This window comes from Macaca nemestrina, chromosome 4, assembly GCF_043159975.1.
Source record: "Macaca nemestrina isolate mMacNem1 chromosome 4, mMacNem.hap1, whole genome shotgun sequence".
Classification (NCBI taxonomy): Eukaryota; Metazoa; Chordata; class Mammalia; order Primates; family Cercopithecidae; genus Macaca; species Macaca nemestrina.
Window position 1 is genome coordinate 103,161,957 of NC_092128.1, and position 16,960 is coordinate 103,178,916.

Below are 16,960 nucleotides of genomic sequence, written 5' to 3' on the forward strand. Positions count from 1 at the left end.
ATTCTCTGAAAGTACGGACAAGAAAACCCAATTATAGGACTGTAATGAACGGCAAGGTCTTCTCCTTTCAAAATTCTGAGTGCATGAAATCAAATGTCCATGAAAGTGCTTCCTATGTTTCTCTAGTAACACAACGTGCTTTACTAGATCTGGTACAAATATAATTGCCATTCCAGATGACCCCATATACTTTGAAAATAGTGAAGAGATTTGGTTTAGTCATGCCTTACGTTTCAACAAATAAATATTTTTTATCGCTAATTTTAAATGTAAAATAAAAATAGTGTGACAGTTTAAAATGCCAATGCTTTTTAAAGGCATTATTTTGAAATTTGAGAATTAAAGGAAATATAAATGTAAACTGCTTCAAAAAAGGGTTATACAAATGTATGCTGTCTCTAAGTACAAGAAATCCATTTATTGTGAAAATAAATTCAATAAAAATCTTACGTTGCACAAACTGCTATCATCTAGTATATAAGTTTTAGCACACATTTCATAACACTGACTACATTGCAACATAATACTGTGTAGATATTAACAACAGGCTTTTATTTTCCGCTTAATAATTTTTTTTTGAGATGGAGTCTCGCTCTGTCACCCAGGCTGGAGTGCAGTGGCGCAATCGCCGTCGGTTCACTGCAAACTCCGCCTCCCGGCTTCACGCCATTCTCCTGCCTCAGCCTCCCGAGTAGCTGGGACCACAGGCGCCCGCCACCATGCCTGGCTAATTTTTTTTGTATTTTTAGTAGAGACAGGGTTTCACCATGTAATTTTTAATCATTCACTCAAGAATCAATAAATAAGGAATCTCAAAAATAGCTTAATTTTCCAATCTCTATTTTCAAACTATTAACTTATAATATTGGAAATACAGCATGATCTAATTGATTTATCTTCATAACTTCAAAATAATAGAAGAACAACTGACTAGTGAGTTATAAATTGTGGTCAGCAATGGAACAGAACAGAGTCCTCAGAAATAATACCACACATCTACAGCCATCTGATCTTTGACAAACCTGAGAGAAACAAGAAATGGGGAAAGGATTCCCTATTTAATAAATGGTGCTGGGAAAATTGGCTAGCCATAAGTAGAAAGCTGAAACTGGATCCTTTCCTTACTCCTTATACGAAAATTAATTCAAGATGGATTAGAGACTTAAATGTTAGACCTAATACCATAAAAACCCTAGAGGAAAACCTAGGTAGTACCATTCAGGACATAGGCATCGGCAAAGACTTCATGTCTAAAACACCAAAAGCAACGGCAGCAAAAGCCAAAATTGACAAATGGGATCTCATTAAACTAAAGAGCTTCTGCACAGCAAAAGAAACTACCATCAGAGTGAACAGGCAACCTACAGAATGGGAGAAAATTTTTGCAATCTACTCATCTGACAAAGGGCTAATATCCAGAACCTACAAAGAACTCAAACAAATTTACAAGAAAAAAACAAACAACCCCATCGAAAAGTGGGCAAAGGATATGAACAGACATTTCTCAAAAGAAGACATTCATACAGCCAACAGACACATGAAAAAATGCTCATCATCACTGGCCATCAGAGAAATGCAAATCAAAACCACAATGAGATACCATCTCACACCAGTTAGAATGGCGATCATTAAAAAGTCAGGAAACAACAGGTGCTGGAGAGGATGTGGAGAAATAGGAACACTTTTACACTGTTAGTGGGATTGTAAACTAGTTCAACCATTATGGAAAACAGTATGGCGATTCCTCAAGGATCTAGAACTAGATGTACCATATGACCCAGCCATCCCATTACTGGGTATATACCCAAAGGATTATAAATCATGCTGCTATAAAGACACAAGCACACGTATGTTTATTGCGGCACTATTCACAATAGCAAAGACTTGGAATCAACCCAAATGTCCATCAGTGACAGATTGGATTAAGAAAATGTGGCACATATACACCATGGAATACTATGCAGCCATCAAAAAGGATGAGTTTGTGTCCTTTGTAGGGACATGGATGCAGCTGGAAACCATCATTCTCAGCAAACTATCACAAGAACAGAAAACCAAACACCGCATGTTCTCACTCATAGGTGGGAACTGAACAATGAGATCACTTGGACTCGGGAAGGGGAACATCACACACTGGGCCCTATCATGGGGAGGGGGGAAAGGGGAGGGGGGAGGGATCGCATTGGGAGTTATACCTGATGTAAATGACGAGTTGATGGGTGCTGACGAGTTGATGGGTGCAGCACAGCAACATGGCACAAGTATACATATGTAACAAACCTGCACGTTATGCACATGTACCCTAGAACTTAAAGTATAATAATAATAAAAAATTAAAATTAATAATAAATAAATAAATAAATTGTGGTCAGTATTAGTATCAAACAGATCATGTTTAAGATTTATTCCAAGAGTTTTTACTAGAGTTGCTATTTGCTGTATCAATCCCAACTTGTTACTATAAAGTTTAGGTTTAAAACAAATTACCCACCTCTGACTGCTGCTTTTCTATATTGATTATACTATTTCTTCATACTGCTTAATATTAACTATAATAATGCTTTAAACATTATGTTTATCAGTGCTTCCTTAAAAGACTGCTGGCACCATGAAGGTTATGCTACCTCTCTTCAGAGAATGTTATAGGTGTTAAGAATCCTGCTATCCACATAGTAAACATAAAAATGCTAGGTTTAAGAGACATGGCTTGATTATCTCTTGTTTGATGCTCTTAGGGCAGTCCCATTATTTAGGAAGACCCTTAGTTTGGAGTAGGCTTTGTGCGTCTCAGGGCACTGTATCTTGATAATAAGTAAGCCTGGTTGCTTTCTTGGAGTTTTGGTCTATTTTTGTACCATCCACGGGTTGAGTATTTCTTATCCAAAATGCTGGGACCAGAAGTGTTTTGGATTTCAGAGTTTTTCAAATTTTGCAATATTTGCATTTTTCCTACTGACTGAGCATCTCTAATCCAAAAAAACAAAATCTGAAATGCTCCAGTGAGAATTTCCTTTGAGAGTCATGTTGGCATTCAAAAAGTTTTGGACTTTTGGAGTATTTCAGACTTCAGATTTTCAGATTACAGATGCACAGCCTGTACTGATAAGCTGCTCAATTAACCAGTTATATATTTCAATCTGAACTTATAATACAATTTTGGCTCATAGAGGGTTTAATGTGTCAGTGATATGTAAATGCTATTTTAAACTTTACTATCTTTATAAAGAATTTCAGTTGGTTGTATAACAAAAAACATGAATCTTTTTGTCTCTGAAAATCTAAGATATCAGTATATCCTATCCTAAATTTACAAAAAACCTCTGTGAAAGCAGTCAACTTTGTTGAAAAAGCAGTGAGTACACCTCCACGTTTCCACCCATTGTTGCAATGACTCGAACTTGACCACTACTTATTCATCTAAAATAGAAAATATATCTGGCAAGATGTTATCAGTATCAACTCTACCACCTTTATCATGTGGTTATAAACTACACTGCTCAAGGTTATCAACATAACCAAAATTATGACTACAAAATGAAAGCATTAGCCAAGGCATAAAGGCAATATAAAAACAGAAACAAATGATTCAAACTGCACTATCAAAATGATAATACAACATGGAGAAATAAAAACAATTCAGGTTGCTTCTGAATTGTTTAACTTTTATACTCTGACTAGACCTCCTTAGTAGCATATACTCTTAGGAGAAAAATAAGTAGAGAAATACTGAACCATACTTGGTAGGTTTGTTATTGGTAATGACATTAGTGTAGTAACTCTGAAACCATTTTGTGTTTGTTTCTGGAACCTTTTTGTGTTTGAAAGGAAGTGTTCAGACACCAATGAGATATATCAAAAGGGCAGAAAATAGTGCCAAAATCATAAAATATCTAGAGATTAATAAAATATGTGCAAAACATAAAACATTGCTGAGAGAAATTAAAGGAGATGAATATAAATCTATGTTTATGGATTGGAAAATTTAGTATATTCAGCAATGTCCATTCGAAATTAATCTAGAGATCCAATACACAACCAACAGGTTGTGTATGTGTTGAAAGAGAGGGGAGTAGTGACAAGCTGATTCTAAAATTCGTATAGAAACACAAAGGACCTGGAACAGCTATGGCAATATTGATGAAAAACAAGGTTAGAGATCTTTATTATCAGATATTGAACTTATAAACTACAATATTTAAGGCAATGTGATACTGGCTTGAAGATAAATGGACAAATAGAACATAATAGAGAGTGTTGAAATAAATCCAAAAATATATAGTCACTTTATTTATGACACAAGGCCCACTACAATTCAGCAGGGAAAGAATTTTCTTTTTAACAAATGGTACTAGGTTAATTGGACATCCTATTTGGGGTGGTGTAGGGGAGGAAGGAATCTCGAACCTATTTCATACTCTATACAAGATTCTAGACAGATTATAAACCAAAATGTGAAAGCTACACCAAGCTTTTCCCTTATATTTTCTTTAAGCTTCTAAAAGAAAATACAAGAAAATCTTTATGACCTACAGTAGGCAAAGAGTTTTTAATCAGACACAAAAAGGACTGAACATAAGAGATTGATAAATGGAACTTCATGAAAATTAAGAACTTCATCAAAAAACCCCAAAAAGATCTGTGTACACAAAGATAAAAATCACAAAATCTGAAAAGATGAAAAGGCAGGTCATAAGTGGTGAGAGGGTACTTGCAGAACATATATTCTACAAAGAACTCCACGGAATTGACAATGAGTTCTCATATATGAATAAAATAACCCAAGTATTTTTTAATGGGTGAAGACTTAGATAGGTATTAAAGAAAAGAGTTCTAAATCAGATAAGCCATATTAAAAGGTGCTCAATATCATTATTCATCAGGAAAATGCAAACGAAACCCATAATAAGGTACCATTTCACTCATCAGAATGACTATAATTAAGAGGACTGCCAATGCCAAGCACTGACAAGGATGTATTGATAAAAGAAACTGGAATTCTCGTACATTGCCAATGGGGGTAAAACCTGGCACAAGCACTTTAGAAAACAATGTGGAAATATATCACAGACATACACTGAGAGAAAGACATCAGACATAAGAAAGTATGATTCCACTATATGAAACCCCCAAACAGGCAAAACTAATCAATGGTGATAGAGATAGAAGAGTAGCTACCTGTTTTGAAGGATGGGGAAAGATACAGATGGGACAGGAACAGAGGTGAGCCTGCTTGGGGGCTGGAAATAGTCTATACATTGATCTAGCCTGGATACAAGACTGTATACATATGTAAAGATCCACTGAATAGTTAAAACATGCAAATCTTAATGTATGAAAATTATATATAATTAAAATGTGGGGAGACTATTACCAGCCAAATGTGTGACAATGAGAACATCAAAAAGATTTGCGATGGATTATGAAACATTGAATAAATTTTTTAAAAACTATGCATATATAGTAAAAGAAAACAGCAGGACAGGGGATTTGTCTTTACAGAACACCACTAAATGCAGATGAAATTAGAATTAGAAAATTACCATTTACAACAGCTAATGTAATAATTAATTCAGGCAAAGATCATCAATGGATGCATAATCAGTTGGTAAATGTTACAGAGGAAGAGGGTATTGGTGTCTCAAAGTATCATCCCACATTTCACTTATTAAAAGGAAAAGGGCATTTTTATAATAGAGAAATATGACAGATACCACCTTAACTGTGTGATTTAACTTAGTAAATCTGATTATGGGACAAATTGGTTTTGTATGCCTCCAGATGTAATGCAAAGAAAAGGACACAACATCGTATGTGCCACATTCTTCATTAAAATGTCTAATCTGGCTGGGCGTGGTGGCTCACGCCTGTAATTCCAACACTTTGGGAGGCCGAGGCAGGCAGATTATTTCAGGCCAGGAGTTCAAGACCAGCCTGGCCAACATGGTGAAACCCTGTCTCTAATGAAAGTATAAAAATTAGCTGGGCATGGTGGCACACGCCTGTAATCCCAGCTACTCAGGAGGCTGAGGCACGAGAATCACTTGAACCAGAAAGGGAGAGGCTACAGTGAGCCAAAATTGTGACACTGCACTCCAGCCTGGGCAACAGAGTGAAACCCTATCTCAAAATAAAATAAAATAAAGTGGTCTAATCTGAAGCTTTTAATGAGGAAACAATCAGGCAAGTACAAATTATCAGACCTCTACAAAATAATTAGTTCAGACTCCTCAAAAATGTTAAGGCCATTAAATAAAAAGAGAAAAAACTGTTTGAGATAAACTTTTCTAAACAAAATGACAACTAAATGCAATGTACGATCCTTAATCAGATTCTGGATCCAAAATAAAAGCATCAAATAATTTATGGGAATAAACTATGTAAATGAGAATATGGGTTATATTAAGATATTATTGTATAATTATTAGTGTTAAATTTCTCAAGTATGATAACAGTATTGTGATTATGTAGGAGAATGTCTTGCTTTTAGACAATATATTCTGAAGTATTTAGGGGTGAGATATCATATCTCCAACCCATTTTCAAATGGATTAGAAAAATGTCTGCCGGTGTTCGTATAAGAGAGACAGCATATGTGTTAAAATATTAAAACTGGTAAATGAAAGTGAATCTAGAGCATTTCTATAAGTTTCAATTTGTTCAAAATAAAAAGCTGGAGAAAAAACAGAGAAAAATGCAATTTTCTTGTACTGCCTTTTTAGTACAAGATTTACAGTGGAACTAGACATACCCCAAGTGAAGATATAGAACAGCTGTTGGCTCTACCGTCACACCTGGGAACAATTGCATAATTTAGGTACGGATCTGCCATAGGCAGAGTGTCTTTGCTGGAACCAAACAACTTCTAACCATATAAACAAGAATCCGAAAAAGCTACAAACACAAAAATGAGTATTTGTTGTGACAGCCACCCCTCCCTCAACCTGGGACACACATAGACATACACACACGTGAATCTGGCAGGCAAAGGAGTTGGGGAGAGTCAGAACCCAGTGAGCTCACGATCTCACACACAGCGCTTAGGTTCCAGGGCCTTGCCACGGCTGAATCTGGAGATGGATTAAAATTAACTAAAAAGCTGAAAACCAGTTTAAAGAGTGGTGAGATCAAAGGAATCGTCCCCTGAGTTGAGCACCTGGAAAGTTGGAGACTGAGACAAAGAAAAAAGAGACCGCTGTAGTTCATTTGAAACTGGAAGTAAACTAAAACAAATTAAAACTATACTACTGCCCTGTTTGGCAGGGCTTCATGTGGGATCACAAATTCTCAGTCTGTCTTCCCAGGTGCTTGACATAAAAGAAGATGTTCCCTTTCTAGGGAAATTGAGGCAAAAATGATTATCTAGTTCAACCTTTATCATTATTTTACAGAAATTGTCTTCCATAAAGTAAAAAGCTATGAGACATGCAAAGTAGCAGGAAAACACGATCCACAATCAAGAGAAAAAAAACAGTCAATGGAGTTAAATTCCCAGATAACGTAGGTGTTGGCATTAGAAGACAGACTTTAAAATAACTACAATAATTAGATTTTAAAACGTATAGAAAAATATTAGTGAGATGAATGAAGAGATAGGAAATTTCAACAGAAAAATGGAGACTCTAGGGGAAAAAAATGGAAATCCTAAGAAGGAACGAAGGAAGAAAGAAGGCAAGAAGGGAGGAAGGGAGAGAAGGAGGGAGGGAATTTACCAGACAGTGATAATAGCAGGCTGCATGCATCAGAATAAAGCATCCATCAACTCCTAGACATGGCAAGAGAAAACACCCAAAGGGAGGAATAGAGAGGAAAAAAAAAAAAATGGGGAAAAAACCAGAATGTCAAAAATCTGTGAGATAGTGTTTTTAAAAAGTTGAACATACATGTAATTAGAATCCCCAAAGGAGAAGAGAGAAAGAATGGAGAAAATAAAGTATTTAAAAAGAAGATCTTGGCTAGAAATTTTCCAAAACTGATTAAAAATAAAAACCAACCCACAAAACAAAAGCGTTCAATGAACAAAGCACGTCTAGGTTCACCACCATCAACCAATAAAAAACAAATATATAACGAAAATCTTCAAACAACAGAGAAAGACACATTACATTCAGAGGAACAACAATAAAAATTATAGCTGACTTCTTAAGTGGAAGCCAGAAGTTAATGGAATGGCATCTTTAAAGTGCTGAAAGGTAAAGCTATCAACCTATAATTCTTATTCAGCAAACATACACTTCAAAAATGAAGGCAAGATAACATTTTTAGACAGACAAAAACTAAGGGACTTATTGGCAGATCTTTATCACGATGCTAAATAAAATTATTAAAACTAAAGAGAAATTATGTCAGATGGAAATCCAGATCTGCAGGAAGAAATTAAGGACACCACTGAGATGCAAACTGAAATGCCCAGTTGTGAAAGATGACTAGGAGTTAATTAGGCACAGGTCAAGATGAGGGAGCACAGAGGCATATACAAAGCATAGGAAACAGCGTGTGCAAAGGCCCTGAGGAAGGAAAAGGAATAGTCCTTTTCGGGAACTGGAGAAAGAAGGGCCAATAGGGTTGAAGCAAAACAAACAAAAATAGCCTGAAGAGTGATGTGAGACAAAACCAGAAATCCAGCTGCGGCAAGGTCATAAAAAATGTTGTAGGCTACTTTTCTATTGTAAACTGCTTTTCAAATTTACATCAGCAGATATGCTGCTAAGATTAACACACTCTGTTTTTACTGAACTTTTGAAGTTACTGTAAGTTTAATATAACTTCACAAATCCATAGACATACCAGTGAATAGACTTCATAAAATTATACATCTTGTACTTACACTGTTTCCCAAATTCATGTAAAACATAATTTAAATCATGCCATTCTACTAGTCATCATCCTCTAGAGGCATTCCATCCACTCCAAATAGACCCTACAATGACCTACAGAAATCTGCTCTCACTCTATCCTACCTCCAATTATTAACTGCCTGACCTTATCTGCTATCACTCTCTGCTCCTCCTTGCTACTGCCCAAATAAGCCAGTTATTCTCCTGCTTTAAGGTAGAAGATTATCCCACGTTTACATGATTGTCCACAAGGATAGGAGTCTTTGTTTTACTTACATAACTCAATCATCAAAAAGTACCTGGTGTACAGGCCGAAAACTTACCAACACTGGAAAGAAAGGAAGAAAGAATGAAAGAAAAATGAAGTAAGAGGTCCACAAATTGGCAAGAAAAGGTCTCTGCACCTTTCATTTGTAAAAGATAAATTATAGTGATGTCTTCTTTGTAATGCTACTCCCCTACTGAAGAGTTTCGTGTTTGGAGAGATAAATGGGGAATCAAGAAACTTGTAATCCTCTCGCTGCAAAAAGACGTGCAATATTGATCTGGGCAATAATTTCTTGGATAAGACTGCAAAAGCACCGGCAAGGAAAGCAAAAATAGTCAAATAGGTTTGCGTCAAACTAAAACGCTTCTGTACAACAAAGGAAATAATGAACAGAGTGTAGAGTCAACCCGAGGATTGGCAGAAAATTATCTGCAAACCATGCCTCTGATAAGGGGCCAATATTCAAAATATACAAGGTACTCAAATAACTCAAGAGCAACAAAACACCTTAATTTTTAAAATGGGCAAAGAATCTGAAGTCATTTCTCAAAAGGAAAGATACAAATGGCCAACAGATACATGAAAAAAAAAGTGTTCAGCTTCTCAAATCATAGGGGAAATTCGAATTAAAACCAAAATGAGATATCAACTTACACCTGTTAGAATGGCTATTATCAAAAAAAACAAATAAGTGTTGGAGAGGATGTGGAGAAAAGGAAACTCCTGCACATTGTTGGTGGGAATGTAAATTCATACAGTCATTCTAGAAAGCCATGTAAGTTTCCTCAAAAACACTAAAAGTAGAATTGGCAATCCCACTTCAGAGTACATATCCAAAGGAACTGAAATCAGTACATCAGAGATACCTCCACTCCCGTGGTCATTTCAGCATTATTCACAATAGCCAAGATATGGAAGCAACCCTAAGTGTCCATAAAGAGATTAATAAGGAAAATGTGCTATACATACTCAACGGAATATGACACAGCCTTAAAAAAAGAAGGAAATTATGTCATTTGAGACACTATGAATGGAACTGAAAGATACTATGCTAAGTGAAATAAACCAAGCACAGGAAGTCAAATATTGTATGATATTAATTATATGTGGAATCTAAGAGTCATTCTCATAGAAACAGAGAACAGAAAGGTAGTTACCAGAGGCTCAGGAGAGAGATGGGTAATGGGGAGATGATCCAAGGATATAAAGTTTCAGTTGGGCAGGAGGAATAAGTTTTAATGATCTATTGCTCCGCCTGGTGACTACTGTTAACAACAATGTATTGCATATTTCAAAATTGCTAAAAGAATAGATTTTTAGCATTCTCACCACAAGAAAAGCTAAGTTGGTGAGGGAATAGCTACATTAATTTGCTTGATTGACTCTTTCTACAATGTACACATAAATCAAAACATCACATTGTAGCCCATTAATATCTACAACTATTATTTGTAAGTTAAAATAAATAATTTTTTAAAAATACAAATAAAATAATCTCCCTGCTGGGTAACCTTGAGCCAATCACTTAATGTTTTACTGCTTCCATTTTTATGCTATTGCGATATTTACTAGGAATCTACCATATAAGAATATTATAAGGATTAATGAGATTGTTTTCAAAGTGTTCCAAGAATTCTTTTCCAAATCTTATATAAATGGCATAACTATGTCAATAAGTAATTAGGAACATGTACGTTTATAGTTTAGTCTCAGTTCAGTGCAAAAATATTTCAGAAATATGGGTCAGAAATATGTTGTGGGTCCTAAAAATGGGTTAATTAGATATGAACCCCAAGGCAATCCTTTCACTCACTTTGAATTACTTTTTTAAAAAGTATTTATTTTTAAAAAATACAAAGTAAGAAATTTCCTCTTCATATGTGCACATCTTTATATATGCAATTATGTTTTACATAAAACAGAATCAATCATGCTTGGTAATAGTTTTTTTTAAATCTTACTATGAAAAAGCTAAACAATCCTATTTCACAAAAAAAGAATTTCTAACAATCAAAAAATACAAGGCCTTTGATGCCTATACCATCTGGTTCTTTGTTTGCTCTCCCACCTCTCTGTGGTATACCTATACTTACAGACAGAGAAAAGGAAGGAAGGATATTTCCTAATCGGCTGCCACTGGAAAAGAAAAAAACAAAAATTCAGGTCAATCCTAAGAAAAACCTTAAAATACATAAGATCATAATTTCTGGTATTATAAAAGATTTTAGTCACACTAGAACTTTCCTATGCTTATTTACAAAATAGTTTATTTCCTCCAAAATTTCATTAGTCAAAATAATCTTTTTTCATTTTTAAGAAATCATTTGCTATCTTCAATATGTATAGACTCAGAAAAGCACGCAAACTGAAAGGGAATAAAAAATTCTTACTAGTCATACTACTGTACATCATACAACCTGATTTTTCTTTTTTCTTTATAACCTCATATTTATTTATGTCCTTCAACATTTCTCAAACTGCTTTCCTTGGGACAGATGACATACGTTAGGAAAAAGGGTGAGAAAGATGTGCAAGGAAAGGGATCCATGGTCATGAGGATGGAAAACCCCCACACTGCCTACCTGCTCCTAGAAATTCACAAGGCACTTCCACACATTAAAGATTTAATTTCATATTTCCCAAATCCCATCCCCAAGCTACTTTTCTGCAGAATACACTTGAGGAATATCAGTTTATAGATGAAGTTTTATGTTTCATTTGTTTTCAAAAACTGGAATAGAACACAAATATTAAAGTATGACAATCAGGCTTATAACTCTATGTAAGAAATTATGATGGTATAATCCAGTAGTTCCAACAATTAACCTTCATTTGCTCAGATAAGAGTGAAATATGTTCCCTACTGTACCCGAAGTCTGGGTAGGGGACATAAGGCTTTGTTTAGGTTTATTTCATCATGTTCTGCATCTTTACTCTTGAGGTCTTCTTACTTGTTTTAGCTCATGCTGCTTTCTCATTATTCTACCCAAACATCCTTCCTTCTTTTTCTCTATCTATAAGTATAGGTATATCACAGAGAGGTCAGAGAGGCAACAAAGAATGAGATGGTATAGGCATCAAAGGCCCTGTATTTACTCTCGTGATGTATGAATGAGGAAAAGAGGAAGAGATGCAATGGCCAGCAGGGATAATCCACGTAAGTATCCAGAAGGAGACAGGTAGGGCTGCGACCCAGCACAGGTGGCCTGTTTGCCTTGGCAAAAGAGGAGGAAGATTGCATATTTAGTGGCAAGTACTTTGTGGAGTTTCCATGTTCCCCACAGAGCAGAAGACAAAGCCACTTGCTGCGAGAGAGAAACAATGGCAGCATTAAAGGTTTGAGCCTACCTTTGTAGTTAATAACCGCTGTTATAGATTAATGTTCCCCGTGTTGTTTTACTTTGCTTACATCAAACTATAGAAAACCCATCATTATTATACCCTCTGCTAAAAAAAAAAAAAAGTTAAATGTACCCTTCCCCAAAAGAAATACCACCTATAACCAATCAAACTGCTGTGACTATGTGCCAATTCGTATGAACAATGTTGTATTCCTGCTAAAAATATCTGCCTCTGCCTATATAAATGAAACCTAAACTTCCCTACCTCCAAAGGCTGACTTCATTCCTTTGGAGTTGGTGTCCCTGAGTGGTCCACCCTCACACTTTGTGCTTGAATAAACGCTCTTTAGATTCTGATCCTTTTGATTATTTTAAGTTAACACATATGTATGACAGAGTATTTTGATATAATTTGTGGTGTATTCTGTCAGAAAGAATTTTTAAACTTTTACGTATTTAAATATGTTGATATTTTCCTTTATTTCTTCTGTACTTCCTGTCTTGTCTCTGAAGGCCTTCCACACCTCAGAACTATAGTCTCCTAAAATATCTTCTAATATTATTAATTGCATTTTCCACTTAGCTCTTTCACCCTAATTTTGTTCTCCTTGAACTAGACAATTATATTATATCATTTTATCAAGTAAACATCCCTTTTATCAGTGAAACGAAATTCAGCCTTTATCTTATACTAATTTCTTACAATGCTAGACTCTGTTCTATTTCATTCAACTGCAGCTGACTTAATTCTGTGTGTGTGTGGTTTTTTTTTTTTTTTGTATCACACTATTTTTATTACTGTAGCATTATGGTAATTTTAACACATGATTTTAAAAAGCTCCCCACCCCCAACTACACTTATTTTTAAGATTTAGGTAATTCTTACCAACTTATTCTTACATATAACATCTGAACCAGTCTCCCAACCCTGCTCCCCTACCCAAGAAAAAATTGTCAGGCTTCTGATCAGAATGACATTAAATTTATATATAATTTGGGTTGGGAAGGACTGTCATTTATATGATGGCCATTCAGTTGCACAGTATATCTCCTTCCATTTACTCAATTCTAATTGTATTCCTTCAAATAAAAATTTTTGGGCCCAGGCATGGTGGCTCATGCCTGTAATCCCAGCACTTTGGGAGGCCAAGGCAGGTGGATCACTTGAGGCCAGGAGTTCAAGACCAGCCTGCGCAACATGATGAAACACTGTCTCTACGGAAAAAAAAAAAAATAGCCATGTGGTGGCGCATGACTAGTCCCAGCTACTCAGGAGGATGACAGTCAAGAACCCTTTGAACCAGGAAGGCGGAGGCTACAATAAGCTGAGATTGCGCCACAGCACTCCAGCCTGGGTGAAACTGTCTCAAAAATAATAAAGTTTATTTTGGACAACCAATGTAAGAGTCAAATACCAAGTTAAAACTTCTAGAAGTACAAAGAGAACATGATAAAATGTGATCACAGTGGAAAATTTTAATTCTTTCATAATCTGACAGGTCAAGTAAGCTAAAGGAAACATACTAGGGATTTGAAGGAGACAATCAACAAGCTCAGTGTTGTGACTATACGGAGATTACACATCATTGTCTTATGTCATAAGAAAGATGAGTTTTTTAAAAAACGACACTTGAGGAATTTAATGTAAAATTTCCTTTTAAAAATTCCCTGGAACAATGAGGAATCAAAATGAAAATGTAGTAACTTTAATTTTCTAAATGACAAAGTAAAGGTAGGGAAAGAACAAAAGACTCACAAATCCAATTCCCCGACGAAATCTCAGGATGAGGTTTGCCTAAGAAGTCGCATACCCTCACTCAGTTGTCATACAACCTGGGAGGCTCTGAGGTTGGACAATTTCCTGAGAGCAGAGCCACTGTGACAACATTCCTTTTTCACCAAATTACTAAAATACAGGTTATGGTCCAACACCTTACATGAATATGGGCTCAGCTTTGCTTAACTAACAAAAGAGGCAGATTTTTTTCTAGTACATTTCTGAGAACTGCAAAACTAGAGGAAGAGAATAAAATTTATCTACAAGGAATGTTCTGAGTTAGAATCACTGTGAAATGATGTGACTTGAAACAAATCTAAAATAGTGTTCTCGATGTCCACCCTCTCACCCCAATCCATAGAGGATACTAAGTAAGTCCTTTTAATTTGCTAAACAGAAAAGATGCAGCAATCAGAATGTCTAAAATTTAAAAAAAAAATTTCCCATTATAGTTGATCAGTTGATATTTTAGCATTCCCTAGTGGTTAAAAAAAAAAGTCTCTTCTGTAATATTACTGTCAGAAAATATGAACGCTCCTATTGTGCAAATTTTAAAACATTCTAAGCTTGTTAAACATTTACCACATTTACTCATACATCTCATTCATCTAAACCTTGATTTTTCTTAGACATAAAATGAGGGGATAATAAAAAATAAAGCTAAAAAGGACCTGAAATTACTTTCCAGTTCTAAAATTTAAGAATTCTATAATTCTCTTCTTTCTTACCTGCTACGGTTGTATAGATTTAAATCAATTAGCAAGTTTTGATAGATTTTATTGATTGACTTTTTTTTTTTTTTTTTTTTTGGAGACGGAGTCTCTCTCTGTCGCCCAGGCTGGAATGCAGTGGCCGGATCTCAGCTCACTGCAAGCTCCGCCTCCCGGGTTTACGCCATTCTCCTGCCTCAGCCTCCCGAGTAGCTGGGACTACAGGCGCCCGCCACCTCGCCCAGCTAGTTTTTTGTATTTTTTAGTAGAGACGGGGTTTCACCGTGTTAGCCAGGATGGTCTCGATCTCCTGACCTCGTGATCCGCCCGTCTCGGCCTCCCAAAGTGCTGGGATTACAGGCTTGAGCCACCGCGCCCGGCAATGATTGACATTTTTATCTCTATTTACAAAAATGATGAATCACCCAAAGTTAAACTTTTGAAAAGAAAAAAGCAATCAGAGTTAATTCAAAACTATATTAAATAACTCTTACGAGTAAGTTTTCTTATTGTTGTATAAATGCTTAAGAAAGAGAAAACGGAGAAAAATTTGAAAATAACCAAATTAAGATAATTTCCAATCTTAAGTTGGAGACTGAAGGCTTGGGCACCTTCCTAGCTCAATGAAGAAATGCCAAGCAGGCCTGGTTCAGAGCTGAGAACCTTCCCCTATACTCACGGTGGCAGGAGGAGAGGGGATTCACTGGTTACTAAGGAAAGAGATAGGAAAGAAAGATGAGGAATGAGGATAAGAATTAGGAAGGGTGAGAAAAGTTCTCAGCTTGGTCCTTTCCAGTCTGTTTCAAGCAAGTCATTAATGCCTTTAATTTAACTCTCTATCTGCCAGTTCTAACAGAAGTTTTCATTTATTAGATTGTGAACTCCTCAATTCACCCATGGTGCCAAGGACCAAGGACCAAGCCTTGTCCATGAAAGAGGGTGAAAGGGTATCTGAAAACAGAACTATTCCATCAAAAGACTGCTGGCATTCCTTTTCTGAAAGCTTGGAGCCAAACACACCACACCTCATGTCACACCAGGCAGGGCCATGTGTTCAGGTGAGCCTCTGCTCTGACCCAACCACCACACCCTCAACTCCTATGCAGACCTCTACACTGTGTGCTCCAGGCCCTTCATTCCATGGTGAACAATTACCTATCCAACACCTGCAGCCTCTTCCCAAATGCTTCCTCCCTCTCCTGCCCGGAAATATCACTCTCCTCTGAACAAATGCTTCCCCTGGAGCCTCCCCTACAATTCTGCCTCCTAGTATCCCAGAGTCTGTCCATTTCCCTCCATCCCACCACCGCCATACCAGCCCAGGCTCCCATCCTCTTCCCCTGGGCTGCCACAGCCTCCGACACCCCACACCCAAAGCCTGCTCCCTCTACGCTGCAGAGTGTGTTGTCTTTAACAATGAATAGACCCAATCCCACTCCATCCACACAACCCTTCAATGGCATCCCACTGCCTACAATGTCAAACCCAAACACCAAAACATGTCCAAACTGCCTTGCAGGATCTGGCCCCTGCATACACCTCGACTCCTTTCACTATTCTTCCTCCTGCCCACACTCTGTTCTCCAGCTGCACTGTCCTCGGTTACAGTTCCTCAAATGATAAGACCACACTGACAGGAGTGTGCAGAGCAGCATGGGAGCAAGAACAGTGGGGAGCAGAGCCCCATGAGCTGATGCAGAGTCATCCCAGGGTGATGGGCTGGCACAGAAGTGGAAGGACGCCAGAGATATTCTGAAGCAGGACAGTAAAAATAGGATTTTGTGTCTCCTTGGATTACAGAGGAAAGAGGAAAGTCATGGCTATCTCTTAGAGGTCAGACTGGACATTAGAGTAGACAGAAGTGTCATTTGCTGAGAGAATGAAGACATAAAAAGAGGAAGGTTTTGGAGAAAAGATACCAATATTGCCAACCAATAACTTTCATCAATTTATGCATACTAAATAAAAATACTTATCTTTTAAATATTCATACACAACTGTTAGATCAAATGGGTTTGATTAAAGATGTG

General features: G+C 36.6%; 1 pseudogene; it reads right to left on the minus strand.

Moving 5' to 3' along the window:
* LOC105475837 (protein C-mannosyl-transferase DPY19L1-like) overlaps positions 1-16,960 on the minus strand; it is a 105,398-nt pseudogene that overhangs the window by 57,241 nt on the left and 31,197 nt on the right.